We start from the raw sequence: 12939 nt of genomic DNA on the forward strand, positions 1-12939 counted from the left end.
AATTATTAAAAAAAAATAAAAAAATCCAAGACACAGAGCTAGCAACCAACATCGACATAAATTTGTGCATGGCCTGTATGAAAGGTATCTGCTTTAGCTTGAACTAGAAGGACCTGGCGCGCTCTGCCGCGCCCGTTGTTTTGTTGATGTCTTTTTTCTTTCGAGCAATTGTTTTATTGGGGTGTTAGCGGATGAAGGGTACAAACTTGATATTTATACTGAGAAGCCGAAGAATTAGGCACTTCACTGGACATTACATGACTAAACTGATAACGTCTATGACAAATTTACAATGTACATAAATCATATGAAAATATTCTTGCCTAAATATGCATATAAAAACAACAGATATTATCACTCCCATGGCCTGAACCATGTTGTATCTTACATGTAATCAAAGAATTATATTTCCCGTGGACAGTCGAGCAACTCGTCAACATGAAGATACTAAGAAATAATCATGCTATGGAGCTCACTGCATGATAACCATCCGTGAAGGGAAGTAATCGATTTTCACATGGCTTCTGCACTGCATAATCACTCTACCTGAATGACATAGTAGTTACGAAGACCAGGAAATACCATCCATCGATTGACGCTAAAATTAGGAAACAACAGATGGGGTTCAGAGGTACCATCAGCACAGAATGGATCAGCCCACAGTAGAACCAGCAATGGTCGTTGTGGCCCTGGAAAGTAGAGCACTGGAGGCGATCACAACCGATCAGATCAATGACAGCTCGACAGAAACGATCAAGCGGCTCCTCCTTTTCCCACCCCTTCCTCTGTAGCCTTATTTGGTGTTACAACACTGTCCTGGTCAAGATAATTGTCTTCTTAGGAGCACATGAGTTGTGTTTGATGTATCATACTATTTCATTGGTCACTATCCATGTACATCCACCGCTATGTATCGTTTTGGAAAAATAAATGCTTGAACAAATCGAGATTAAAAATAATTGATGTAAAGAATGTAAAGCTTGACTGGGAACAAACTATCAGTCTATAATTAGCTTAGTAACATGTAGATCTGTTATGTCCAATCTATACTTGCCACAAATCATCTAATAAATGAGAGGAAAGTTTCAAAAAAGGAAATGGCCAAGCTGTTTTACAAAGTAATATGATGTGCTGAATCATCCATTGCTAGATTCAAATGATATACTAAACAATAGCATGTACTGGATCAACCATCACCTGATTGTAACCCTGTAGATTTGTCGCGGCCTACTCAACAACTCATACCTCGGGGTGGAAGGCTCATGAAAGATGGAGCATACCCTCCTTATGCATAGAAAGAAACATACATACTTTCAGTTTATCGACCATGGTGGCTATCTAGCGGAGTGAAATCCAGCAATGAATGAACAAACCGAAATCGCTGATTCTCTAACATGTAGAACTATTTAGCAGACAAAAAGGCACATAGATGTGCTAACGATGTATTCATGATGGATGAAGTCAACCACATATGTCTCCCTATATTTTCGCACGCCTTGTAAGAATGATTGTTACACCATGGACAGCAAGTTGATGGCGTACGTATGAACAACTCTTTTGTTTCTACCTATGAGAAAATGCAAGGCCTGTGTTCATAAAAAATATTTTGACACCATACCCGATCTGAGACAAAACCAAGCGACCATGTGACCTATAGTGTGTTCGTACCATGTGAAATTAACTAAATTAGGAGAGCGTAGTTTTTCAAAAGGGATTAGACATCCTACAATAATGTTTTTTTTTCATCAGCCACAACCTAACATCACTGATAGATAGAAAAACATTCCTAAACTAAAGAGACCAACTCGATGCAAATCCAGCATACCTTTTAAGTATGAGAAAGTGCCAAACTGGCTACAGCAAGGAAATGAGAGGACATCCACATGTACTTCAAGATAGCCCATTGGAACATATAGTACTCTTCACCATCCACACGTGCGCATGGTAAACATCAGAAAATACATGGGCAAGATAGTTGATGCAAAATTAAGGAAACAGTACATGTCATGGAGTAGTAGATGACTACATGTTCCAGTACCAGAAATATAGATGAATTTTATCAGAATTTAGAAACAATGGCCCCCTGTTCTACTCACTCTTACACTCTCGTAGAAGCCAGCTCACAAAGCAGCACAAACACAATCAGAAACCATTGACATGACCACAAGCCGTTTTATTTTGAAATCAACATATTAGCTAGGAGCAGAGGACTTACCTATGGCAATGGCGATGCAGACTTCCAGTATAACCTCTATAGTCGCAAGAAGCAACAATAAAATTCTCAAATAATAGAAGACACTCCATCAAACTGAGAATTGTATACTTGCAACCATTGGAGGATCTTCCAGCAGCTGGATTGTCACCCTCTCAATTCTTAGCACTTATTGCGCCGGGGCTGCTATCGTGGGCCTCGTCGCCGTGGAAGGCATACATGATGTTCACCAAGCACACGCTGCGGAATTACTTCCCATGCCGTTCCTTTCCAGTCCACAAAGCCAACTTGTCTTGGTACACCAGCGTGTCCGGCAGCAGCTTCACCTGAGCATAAACATACAGATCATAGTAAGATCTACAGCCAAAAGCTTGTTTGAAGTCATGCCTAAACGTTGATCAACAGAAATCGTGCATAACTAAAAGATTTTTTTGCAATTTCTTGCAGGGGTGCCTGGCCGACTAAGTGCTTGATGGCTTTGTTCATGATCATGTTCACTGGTGCAAATGCAGGTTATGCTTCCTACGCACAGAAAGATCATGCTCTTGTTAGGAGCTCAAGTTTCAAAGAAAATAAAACACACACAAAATAATGAGAGTAAGCACCACGTCAACAACCAACCCGAGTGCACACAAAGGAGCAAAGCCAAATTTAATAGCATCCCAAGACAAAGCAGTCCACCGCCTCCCCAATCGCACCCAAATCATATCCTCAACAATGGCAGCCACCACCTTCTCAACAAAACAAAAATAACACCGACTTTCCAAAGCGCCCTAATCATGGCCAAAACTGGTGTAACCACCAGAGCCTCCATTCAGCAGGTACGATACAAACATAGTATTGCAGATAAATTAGAGGAGGAAATAACAAAACAGGAAAATAGACCAGATAAAAATGGGGCGCTAGCGTGGCAGCAGCTCAGACGAACACAGCAGAAGGAGCCAAGACTAACAAACTGGAAGACGGCGATGGTTCATAACCCTTGACAATGTTGCAAATATAATTTTCCAAGCACAACTGCAACAAAAGAATAATCCTAGGCCTCAAGCAATTAACACATATGCTAAAACAGGAAGACTGCAGTAAGCACATAAAAATGTATCAAAGTGAACTGCAAGACAACGTTTACTTAACAAGGAATTCAGAACCCGTGAAAAAATCATGAAGATTTCTAGAAAAATATTGTGATTCAGTAATCAGTATGAATCAGTATGCACTACATTAATAGTCTACTTTGAATATAGATCTGTAATAAATGAATAGATTCAGTAGCACATAAAAAATAGTATGAAATTCATGTGAGGATCCAGACACTACTCATGATAAAAATGTCGGTCTACCTCAAAAAACATAACTACTTGATTCTGAAAGATCGGTCAACTAAATACCGATTATGTACTGAAGATTAGTATTTACATAGATAGCAACATGTACTTTTAATTTCCTTGCCTGGTGCAACAGATATATAACTGAGTAATGCTGCTTGCTAAATAGTACTATACCTGGTGAAAAAACAACCAGGTTTAGAGAATCAAACAACCCTATATGGTAACAATTTATTCATCTGATTCCAAGTAAAGGAAACATGCATTTCATTTCTGAATATTAGTGCAGATTGCAAAAATGTTTATCACGAATTCTATATACCAACAATTTTGTACATGTATGGGAGTGTCTCCCATATAAGAAACACTTGCAAAACCATCGATAATCCAAGTAAAGGTCACAAGGCAACCCATATATATCTCACAAATTACCGATATGAGCAGAAAAATAAACCAATCATTCACCATGGTAGTGGAAGAAGAGCCCGCAATCACCAGGTGTTAGTGTACCATCATCCATTCTGAAAAAAATGTAAGTTCAGTAACGCATTTACAAACATCACCAATTTCTTCTACTCCACCGAAGCTCTATCTTCCAACGCAAAACAAAACCTGGTAAAGGTCTGTGGCCAGAGAGGAGATGAAAGATAGGAAGAAGGTGAGAATGTGAGAATCACCTACTCGCTTCGCTTCACTGCTCCTTCATCTTCTCCGTGACAGACCGTCCCCGGCATCCATTTGCTGCTCATCGTCGCCGGCGTAGTCAAAGGATGCACAACCTCGCGACCTCGTTCCCAAAATTGGCTAGAGACGTCGGCACCGGAGAGGCTTTGCCTCTGGATAGATTGCGATCGCTATCACCGGTGCGTTGCCGCTCGGTCACGCCTCCTCGTGGATCCGGGGCTCCGGCAACAGCACGGCCTTTCACGGCCTCGCCTATGTCTTTGACAGATCAGGCGCGGCTCCGCCACCTCCACAAACGGGAGTGGCTGGATGGTTGTGGCGGCGGCAATCAGTAGTTAGGGGGGAGGGTAGAAGAGGAGGAGATGGCGCCCTTCCCTTGGGGAGCGGAAGAGGAGGCTGGTCTGCCGGCGGCCAGACCTGTGGGAGCGGAAGAGGAGGCTGCAGCGCCGGCGGCCAGACCTGCGGACTGAGCGGAAGATTTTGCTTCTTTTTTCTTTTTTCTTGTGATGGAAAGCAAGGGTGGACCAAACGGACAGAAGCTTTTACGTGTAGCCTGAACCGACTGAATGTATGCCTGACACTCGTCCGATCTTGATCGAACGACTACAAACATGTAAAACCTGTGGAGCAACCACAAGGCTTCGGAACCTGGGAGCTTAGAGCTCTTCTAAGATTGGTTTCATTAATTTAAACAGTTAAACCGCTAGCAACAAATGCACATTGAGAATTTATTCAGGGATCGAGAAAGTCACATGATACCTCTTTTTTTACGTAGTCGTCTTAAGTTATACACATTGCAAATCAAAGTTGCCAAGCAAATCACTCCAAATATTGCACCGATTTTAGCTGCCTTAGAAGCTGCAGGAGGAGGAAGAGTGACGGGGAAGGATTGAGAAACATAATGAAAATATTGTGCAACAGTAAGTGTACGTGCATTTAGAATACATATGCTTAGCACCACCATGGTGGATCTTCGCAACAAAAAGGATATTGCCTCCTCTCCAAAGGTGGCACTGAGACTTTCATAGAAGGATTGACCTAACATACATGCAAAGAACTCACCACTGGCGATCGCGGGATCAGGAGATGACCTGCCCGCTGGGAATACATATTGCGGCGTAGGTGCCGGAACAGCAGTGAACGGCACAACCATGAAGCTCGTATTGCTGTACCGAACAGTGCAGCTGTAGCTTTTCTGCTGCCCTTCTCTTCTCAGGGCATCTCCAACCGGGCGACCCAAACGGACGCGCTGGGCCGTCCGTTTTGGGCCGTTTGGGTGGCCGAACGGACACCCGGACAGCGCCCCGCGTCCGCGTGTCCGTTTGGGTCGCACGCTGCGCCCAACGCGCGGACGCACCGCATATGTAATTAAAATAACAAAAATAAAAATAAAAAAGGAAAACAGCCAAAAATAAATTTAAACTAGTGGTTAATTAAACTTAGCCCTATTTTCGGCAATTTTTGCACAAAAGAAAGCCCTATATGGGCTTTAAACTAAAAAAAAAAAGAAACCCTAGACAGGGTTTGCGAGCACGGTGGCCGCCGGCAGTACTACCCCCAGTAGTACTCGTCATCGTCGGCGTCGATGACGACGACGCTCCCCGGCGGCGACGCGCTGTTCCGGCTCGACACGCCGGAGGGCACCGGGGACTCCGGCCAGGGCTCCCACTGCGCCCTTTCCTGCGGAGTGCGGGTTCGGCGGGCTCGCCGGCCCGCGCAGCCCGTGCCCTCCGCGCGGACTCCGCCGGAGCTGCTCCTCCGCCGCGGCTCGCGTGGCCAGCACTCCTCCTCCGCTGTGCGCGTGGCCAGGCGCTCCTCCTCCGCTGTGCGCGCTGCCCGGCGCTCCTCCTCCTCCCGAGCGCCGCCCGACGCGTAGCCTCCTCCCCGATGGCGCGCGCCCTCGAGGAAGGCCCACGCTCCGCTCGGGCGTCCTCCCCGGGCCTTCTGGCCGCCTCCTCCAGCGCGGAGGTGCGCAGCGCCTCGGCGAGGTGCGGCCATTTGGCCAGCTCGTCGAGGTCCTCGTCGCTCGCGGGACGCCACGAGCGCCGCATGCGGCTCCGGTCGTTCTCCTCCTCCCGGGGCCGCTGCGGGGCCGGGGCGCGGGCTCGTTGATGTAGAGCCCGCCGGGGCGGCGGCCAGCCCGCCAGCGTGTGGCCGGTCGCGCGCGAGGCCGCGCCGTCGCGGATGTGAAGCATGTGCGCCGGCGCGCATCGTGCTCCACCTCGAACCACAAGTCCCGCTTGGGACTTGCGTCGCCGTACGCGGGTCTCGCCGGAGGTCCGCCGGCACCGAGCGCTGCGCTCCGGATCTCGGCGTAGCGGGCGCGGCCGGAGCTCGGGATGGGCGGCACCGGAACCCGATCCGGGCTCAGTGCGCCCGTGGGGAGGTGCACGTCCCCCACGGCATTGGGACGCCGGCGTCCCGAACATCCGCGCCACCGCTACGGTGACGTAGATCCGGTCGCGTTCGGGGAGGCGCCGGCGGCCCCATTGCGAACGCCGGCGGCGCGACTTGCCGGCTGCTGCCGGCCTCGTGGTCGTTGGCGGACGGCTCGAACTCGCGCTCGGGGCCATGGCGGCGCGGAAGCTTCCGAGCTCGCGCGTGCGGCCGAGTGGAAAGTGGGGACCGGATAGGGACAGTCCCCTTCCCGATCCACATTTAATAGGGACCGGGCACCGACAGTGGGCCAGCCACGCGGACAGGGCGGACACGCGAGGACGCCGCGTGCCATCCGCGGCCACGCAAAACCCGCCCAAATCTGGGCCGGGTTTGCGTCGTTCCGGACGCCGCGGCCGTCCGCTTTTGCGGTGCGTCCCCGCGTTGGGCCGGGTTTTTGTCCGTTTCGACCCATCCGGACGCGCGGGCGCGGGATGGGTCGCCCGGTTGGAGATGCCCTCAGGGCATCTCCAGCGGGGCGACGCATCTGCGCGGACAAAAAACGCCCTCCAGCGGGGCGACGCAAAACGTTCGCAGTGTCAGTCCTGACGCAAACGTGGACCAAATATGCGCCAGGAATGCGTCTCTGCGGACGCGTCCGCGCGTCCGTTTGTGTCCGGTTGGGCTGCATGCAGCCCTCTCTCTCCTCCTTTAATCACGTATGCGCTTATTCCTAGCCACACAAACAGAATCTTTCTCTCTCTCTCCTCTCTAATCAAGCATGCGGTCAAATAAATGCGTCCCTGCCACTGGAGAAGGGGCAGACGCATGCGGACATGCGGACGTTTTTTATGTCCGTACCCGACGCAAACGGACATAAATATGCGTCGCCCCGCTGGAGATGCACTTGTCTGCTGCCAGGTCCCATGTGCACTGCACAAACACATATGGCCTCCCCACGTTGGCTGCGAATCGCTGCGGTGAGATCTCCGCACCAGATGTCGCTTCAGACAAGCTAGGCTGCACTTCGTCCGCGTAGTCCTTCCAACTGGCGGAAACACTTTCACCACTCGACACGTAGATGGCACCTGCCCCAAGAAATAGCAGGTAGATCCTGATATCATAAACTTGGCAACAAAAAAATTCCCAAGTTTTTTTGAGTTAAGAAAACAGTCATAAATATGTAATAGAAACGAAAATGGTAGAAGGACTTCTGGGAGAACTGGTGGATAGGAGATAAATCCTGATGTCTTAATTCTCACATACTTCATGATCTTACCCATAGAAAAAATATAACTGTCCGTAGGGTCATGTCTGAAGCTTAAGGTTGTTTGAGATTCAGAAGGACTATGTGGGAGATCAGACTGTCTATTGGTATAAGTTAGTTGATCTATGCACTAATGTAATTCTTCCGTACAAGGAACATAGGTGTAAATGGACCCTGAATTCTTCTGGTGTGTTTAGTATACATTCTATGTACTACCTCTGTCCATAAAAGGATGTCTTAACTTTGTCAAAATATGCATGTATCTAGACATGTTTTAGTGTGTAGATACATGCAAATTTTGACAAAGTTGAGACATTCTTTTATGGACGGAGGGAGTATGTTATTTTCAAAGATAGACAAGTTAGTTGCCCTTTTAAGAAAATTTGGTGTCTGAATGGGAAAAGTCTTCTCGTGGTTAGCCTTTATGAAAAGTATTTTGACCAGGAATGTTTTTCTACATGGACGATGAATTTGTAGTGCTAAATGTATGTTTTGTAGTAGTATATGGTGCATAGGTAGAGACACTTTTCATTCATTGTCCAGTAGCTAGGTATATATGGAATATTGTAAAGTGTGCTTTCTTCAGTTTGAGATCCTGCCAGGATAGTTTATTTTGTCGCTCATTATATTTCTATATGGTCTGGTCAATAGAAGCAAAACCTCTGAAACCTGGAGTTCGGAGGGGCAAAGGTACGCATTCTGGTGGCCACCGAGGTTTTTCTCTTGAGGGAGGGTTGGGATCCCATGATTTTCAGGATTGCCAGTGATGAGGATGTAGTTTGAGGCAGAATACTGTTGGATGTTAAAAGTTCTTTGTCTTTCCTAGTTCTTGGTCTCATGAAGTTTTGTTGATATATAATGGAGTGTCTTTGCATTGTCTTATAGTTCTAATAAGGTTCAAAGTGTAGTGTCTTTAGTTTCTGTAGTGGTGGATGCAATCTTGTAGTTTAAGGATCAAAGGACGTTTCCCATGTTTTATGTATTGAAGATATGTACGGAAACATACCAAAAACAAGGAAAATTGATCAAGTACTACCTGAAAACTAATATTAGATCACATAAGAATTATATTGGTATGTCTACGTCCATATTTTTTGAGATTGTCCTAGACAAACTTTATGGCTTCTATTGAGCTTTACTGCCTAAACTCCTATACAAGTTCTTTGCTCCGAAAAGTGACAGACACGAGTACACAAATGTTCACAAGTTAGTGTTGTTCTGGACATACTTTAGTAAAAATAGTACTATAACTTGACCAGCAATATTATGTTAAATATTAGGAAAGCTGAAAAGCATATGTATAGAACTATTCCTGAAAATATTTCCTCAAAATTATGTACTATATTTTCTAAGTTATTACGCATATATTCAATGTATTCCAATGCTCAAAATTGTTACTAATATTTTAAAATGTATATATATATATATATATATATATATATATATATATATATATATATACAATTGAGCTTCCTATATATATATATCGACGCGGATTTGCTACCATGGTGGCTAGCTATGCACGCCCTCTTGACCGCTTGATATAGAGAGCATAATCTTTGTATGGTCCAAGATGGAAAAAGCTGGCTATTGGTAAGTTTTCACGGTTGTCAAGCTGCCGTTAGAGGCGTTATGCAGCCTTGGTGTTGCTAGCTGTAAGAAAGAAAACGAAGAAGCAGTGAGAAGTGTACTACAGTTGCAAATGCATTTGAAAATACCATGCTGAAAATGGCATTCGTTTTCCCATGCTGAACATGCATTCTACATTCCCTTGTACAGATGAATATGACATATCTGACAAGACTTGGTGTTGCTAGCTGTAAGAAAGAAAAGAAAGAAGTAATGAGAAGTGTATTACAGTTGCAAATGCATTTGAATGTACCATACTGAAAATGGCGTTCGTTTTCCCATGTTGAACATGCATGCATTCTACATTCCTTTGTACAGATGAACATGGCGTATTTGATAAGTCTTCGTGTTGCTAGCTGTAAGAAAGAAAAGGAAGAAGCAACGAGAATTGTATTACAGTTGCGAATGCGTTTGAAATTAGATTGAACCTGCTGGGTCCTTTTTTTGACTGGCATCTGAACCGGCAATTTTATAGATGTTTCGCTGGGACATAATTCCTACCGTCGATAGATGCATCGATTGCCCTGGTGGTGCAGTGTTCTCTGGTCCATGCAAACAACAGTTCGTCTGGTCCATGTATACAACGAAGTTGGCATTCATTTTAGCTTGTAAAACTGCACTTTCGTTAGACATCAGATTGGCTTGGTTCGGCTAGCCTAGAAAATGAATGAGATCATGGAGTTGGAAGAAAAATTGTCTAGGACTTTCGTCCGTGTATTTGAAATGCCATGGACTTGTATTTGTACACTGAGTTTAGGCACTTACAAAACTGACAACCGACAGAAGGATGGTTCCCAGTTCAAAAAATACAAACGACTACATTTGCAAGAACAATAGTACAATACTGTGAAAAAATGACTACGCTTGCAAGTAAAAAAGCATGGCATTACAGCCGGAACTGCGTTTGAAATTCCAGTGATAGCTGGCGTTCGTTTTGGCATGCGATTTAGACTGCTTGCTTCCTTTCGTTGTACCGACCATGTTACCGTTGTCCATGGCTTCACCGTGGTGCTGACTAGCGCCTCCATGACGGTACTGGTCATGCTCTCGGTCGCAACTCGCCATCTTCCTGGCTACCTCTGCTCCAACCGACGGATGGCGGTGGCGCGTCATCGATGACACGGAGCTCAGGCGTGGCCTTGGTAGGAGGTCGATGCGCCGCCGAGATCGCCAAGATCGACGAAGCTGTCCTGGCCGTGTACTAATGACGAGCAAGGAGGAGGCCACGGAGTATGGCAGATCGATGAGGCTGTCCTGGCTCATGGTGCAGCAACCCATCCTTGATCGAACCTGGATGACACGGTCTGTACTCATCCTCCACATCTTGGGATGTGCAATGATCGCCCAACTGCATGCATGAACGACATGATCTACAAAAAAATTTAAAGACACTCAGTGCGTTTTAAAGCACATGTTATCCAGATTGGAAAGAATAGCAGCAGTCCGCTCCTCCAGCCCCTCCCCTTGGCCCTTTTCCACTCACCATTCTGGTTTCCCGCACGCATGAGCAAGCTGCAGCCTTGCAGCCAAGTATCACTAGACTCCTGCTCCTGCACCATCGCCTGTTGCAATGCGTCACCAGGATTTTCTAAAGAGAGAAGTTTGTGAGTAGTGGCTACATGCACGCTGTTGGGATAAGGCCGGCATATCTGTCGATTGTAATTCGTAGTGTTGTTCGGTTGATTTAGCGGTATTTTTTACTTGAGAAGTGATGAGTCTGTGTATTGTAAAGTGTATTGCAAAGTGTATTGCAAAGTGTATTGCACATATTGTTGTGGAATCAAAATTTGAAAAGTGTGCTCCTGGCCAGCTGTGTGAGTAACAGCGTTGGGTTGATCCGTTTGGAGATTGTGCTCTCCATTGTACATCTGGTGTAATATGCAATACATCAGACGGCTGCCATGGTGTGCATAGCTAGCCACCATGGTAGCCCACTATTATGGATATATATATATATATATATATATATAGGTCTGCTATTCTCGAACCGGTTCGAGAATAACTATTCTCGAACCCTTTCTGAACTTCCCGGTACATGGATCTGAACTTCTTCTTCCCTGAATCTGAACTTCCCGACGGACTTTAATATTGTACAGGGCGAACTTCCGAAACTTCAGTCTAGTTTGAAGTGAACTTCAAAAAATATAGCGAACTTTCGTCTCATCTGAACTTCTCTGGAACCACTTGTGAACTTCCGGGTGTTTCCTAGTGAACTTCTCGACGGAATACCAGAATTGCATGTTCGTGCGGACAGTATTTTCATGTTGATTTTCAAACCGCTTATCGGATTGATGCGTATAATATACCGTTGGATTCGTACGGAAATTTCGCAACATTTCTGTGTTCAGTGTTTTCCCAAATTCTGTATTGTTTAAAACTAATTTGAAATATACAAAACAACGTTTTCACGAATTTCTCTATTTTCGTGCAGTTTTTGTGTTCTGATTTTCAAACCGTTTATCGGATTGATGCGTGTGATATGCCGTTGGAAAGCTGCTGACTAGGCGCACCTTTTTCATGAAGAACACATTTCCAAATTCTTTACAGTTTAAGAGCAGATTTGAGAATACGTGATTCCGCTTTTCAAACTTCTCAGTTTTTCGTAATGTTTGTTGGGGATTTTTTTTCCGAACCACTCGTCGGAATGTTCCAAGTGATATTGCGTTGAAAAGATATTGATTAGGCGCAGCTTTTTCATATTGAACATTTTTCTAAATTCTAAACGGTTAAAGTTTAATTTCAGAGATATGTAAAATCGGAGATAACGCCGACACGGCAACATTTTGATATTGGCTCATCTAGATTGATTAGGTGAGGCATTGCGGTGTGTTGGAGTACTAATAGGGTTATATTAGTGCTAATTTTACGTGGCGTCGGTCAATTTGTCCAATAAGAGGTTGTTCGAACGATTTCTATGCATATGATTTCCGTCCAAAAAAATACAGTGCTCAAATATGGAAGTGAACTTCTCGATATATGTTAGTGAACTTCCGATCGAAGTATAAAAGTTTCAAGCATGCTCAAAATGTACTTCCTACATGTGCAAAGTGAACTTTCGCGCTGATACAAAGTGAAGTTTGACAAAAGAAAATCTCCGGTATGTTCACGGTGAACTTCCCCATGTTCAAAGTTAATATTAACAAAAAATAAATTTCCAGCTTATTTTCTAAATTTTCTAGAAGTGAACTTATGATGTTCACCGAGTGAACTTCTGTCCGCTGTTTTTTCTTGATGAGGTTTTCCTACAGTGAATATTGCCAATAATTTTTGTGAAACCAGTGCTTGACAAATTGAACTTGCCAATAAAATAGAAGTGAACTACAGTTTCTCGAGTATATCAGTATATCATCAGTTGTATTTTTTCACACAATTTTTTGTTAACTTTCAAGTGCATAGGAATTGAACTGCATTACAGAAGAAAACGAACTCCCTGAATTGAGTAAACT

The 12939-nt window shown here is 45.1% G+C and overlaps 1 non-coding gene across 7 annotated transcripts; it reads right to left on the reverse strand.

Moving 5' to 3' along the window:
• Positions 1-258: 258 nt before the first annotated feature.
• LOC127294829 (uncharacterized) lies at positions 259-4853 on the reverse strand. 7 transcript variants are annotated; one of them, XR_011742905.1, is made up of 5 exons: positions 4215-4853; positions 4003-4058; positions 2216-2538; positions 1198-1284; positions 259-811 (listed from the first exon to the last, which is right to left on the reverse strand). It is a non-coding gene; the product is annotated as an uncharacterized protein (transcript). The 7 variants fall into 7 exon arrangements; XR_011742902.1 differs by having other exon boundaries at positions 259-1284; XR_011742906.1 differs by having other exon boundaries at positions 259-816; positions 1198-2538.
• Between the last annotated feature and the right edge of the window lie 8086 nt (positions 4854-12939).

Source organism: Lolium perenne, chromosome 4 (genome assembly GCF_019359855.2).
Source record: "Lolium perenne isolate Kyuss_39 chromosome 4, Kyuss_2.0, whole genome shotgun sequence".
NCBI classification, from domain to species: domain Eukaryota; kingdom Viridiplantae; phylum Streptophyta; class Magnoliopsida; order Poales; family Poaceae; genus Lolium; species Lolium perenne.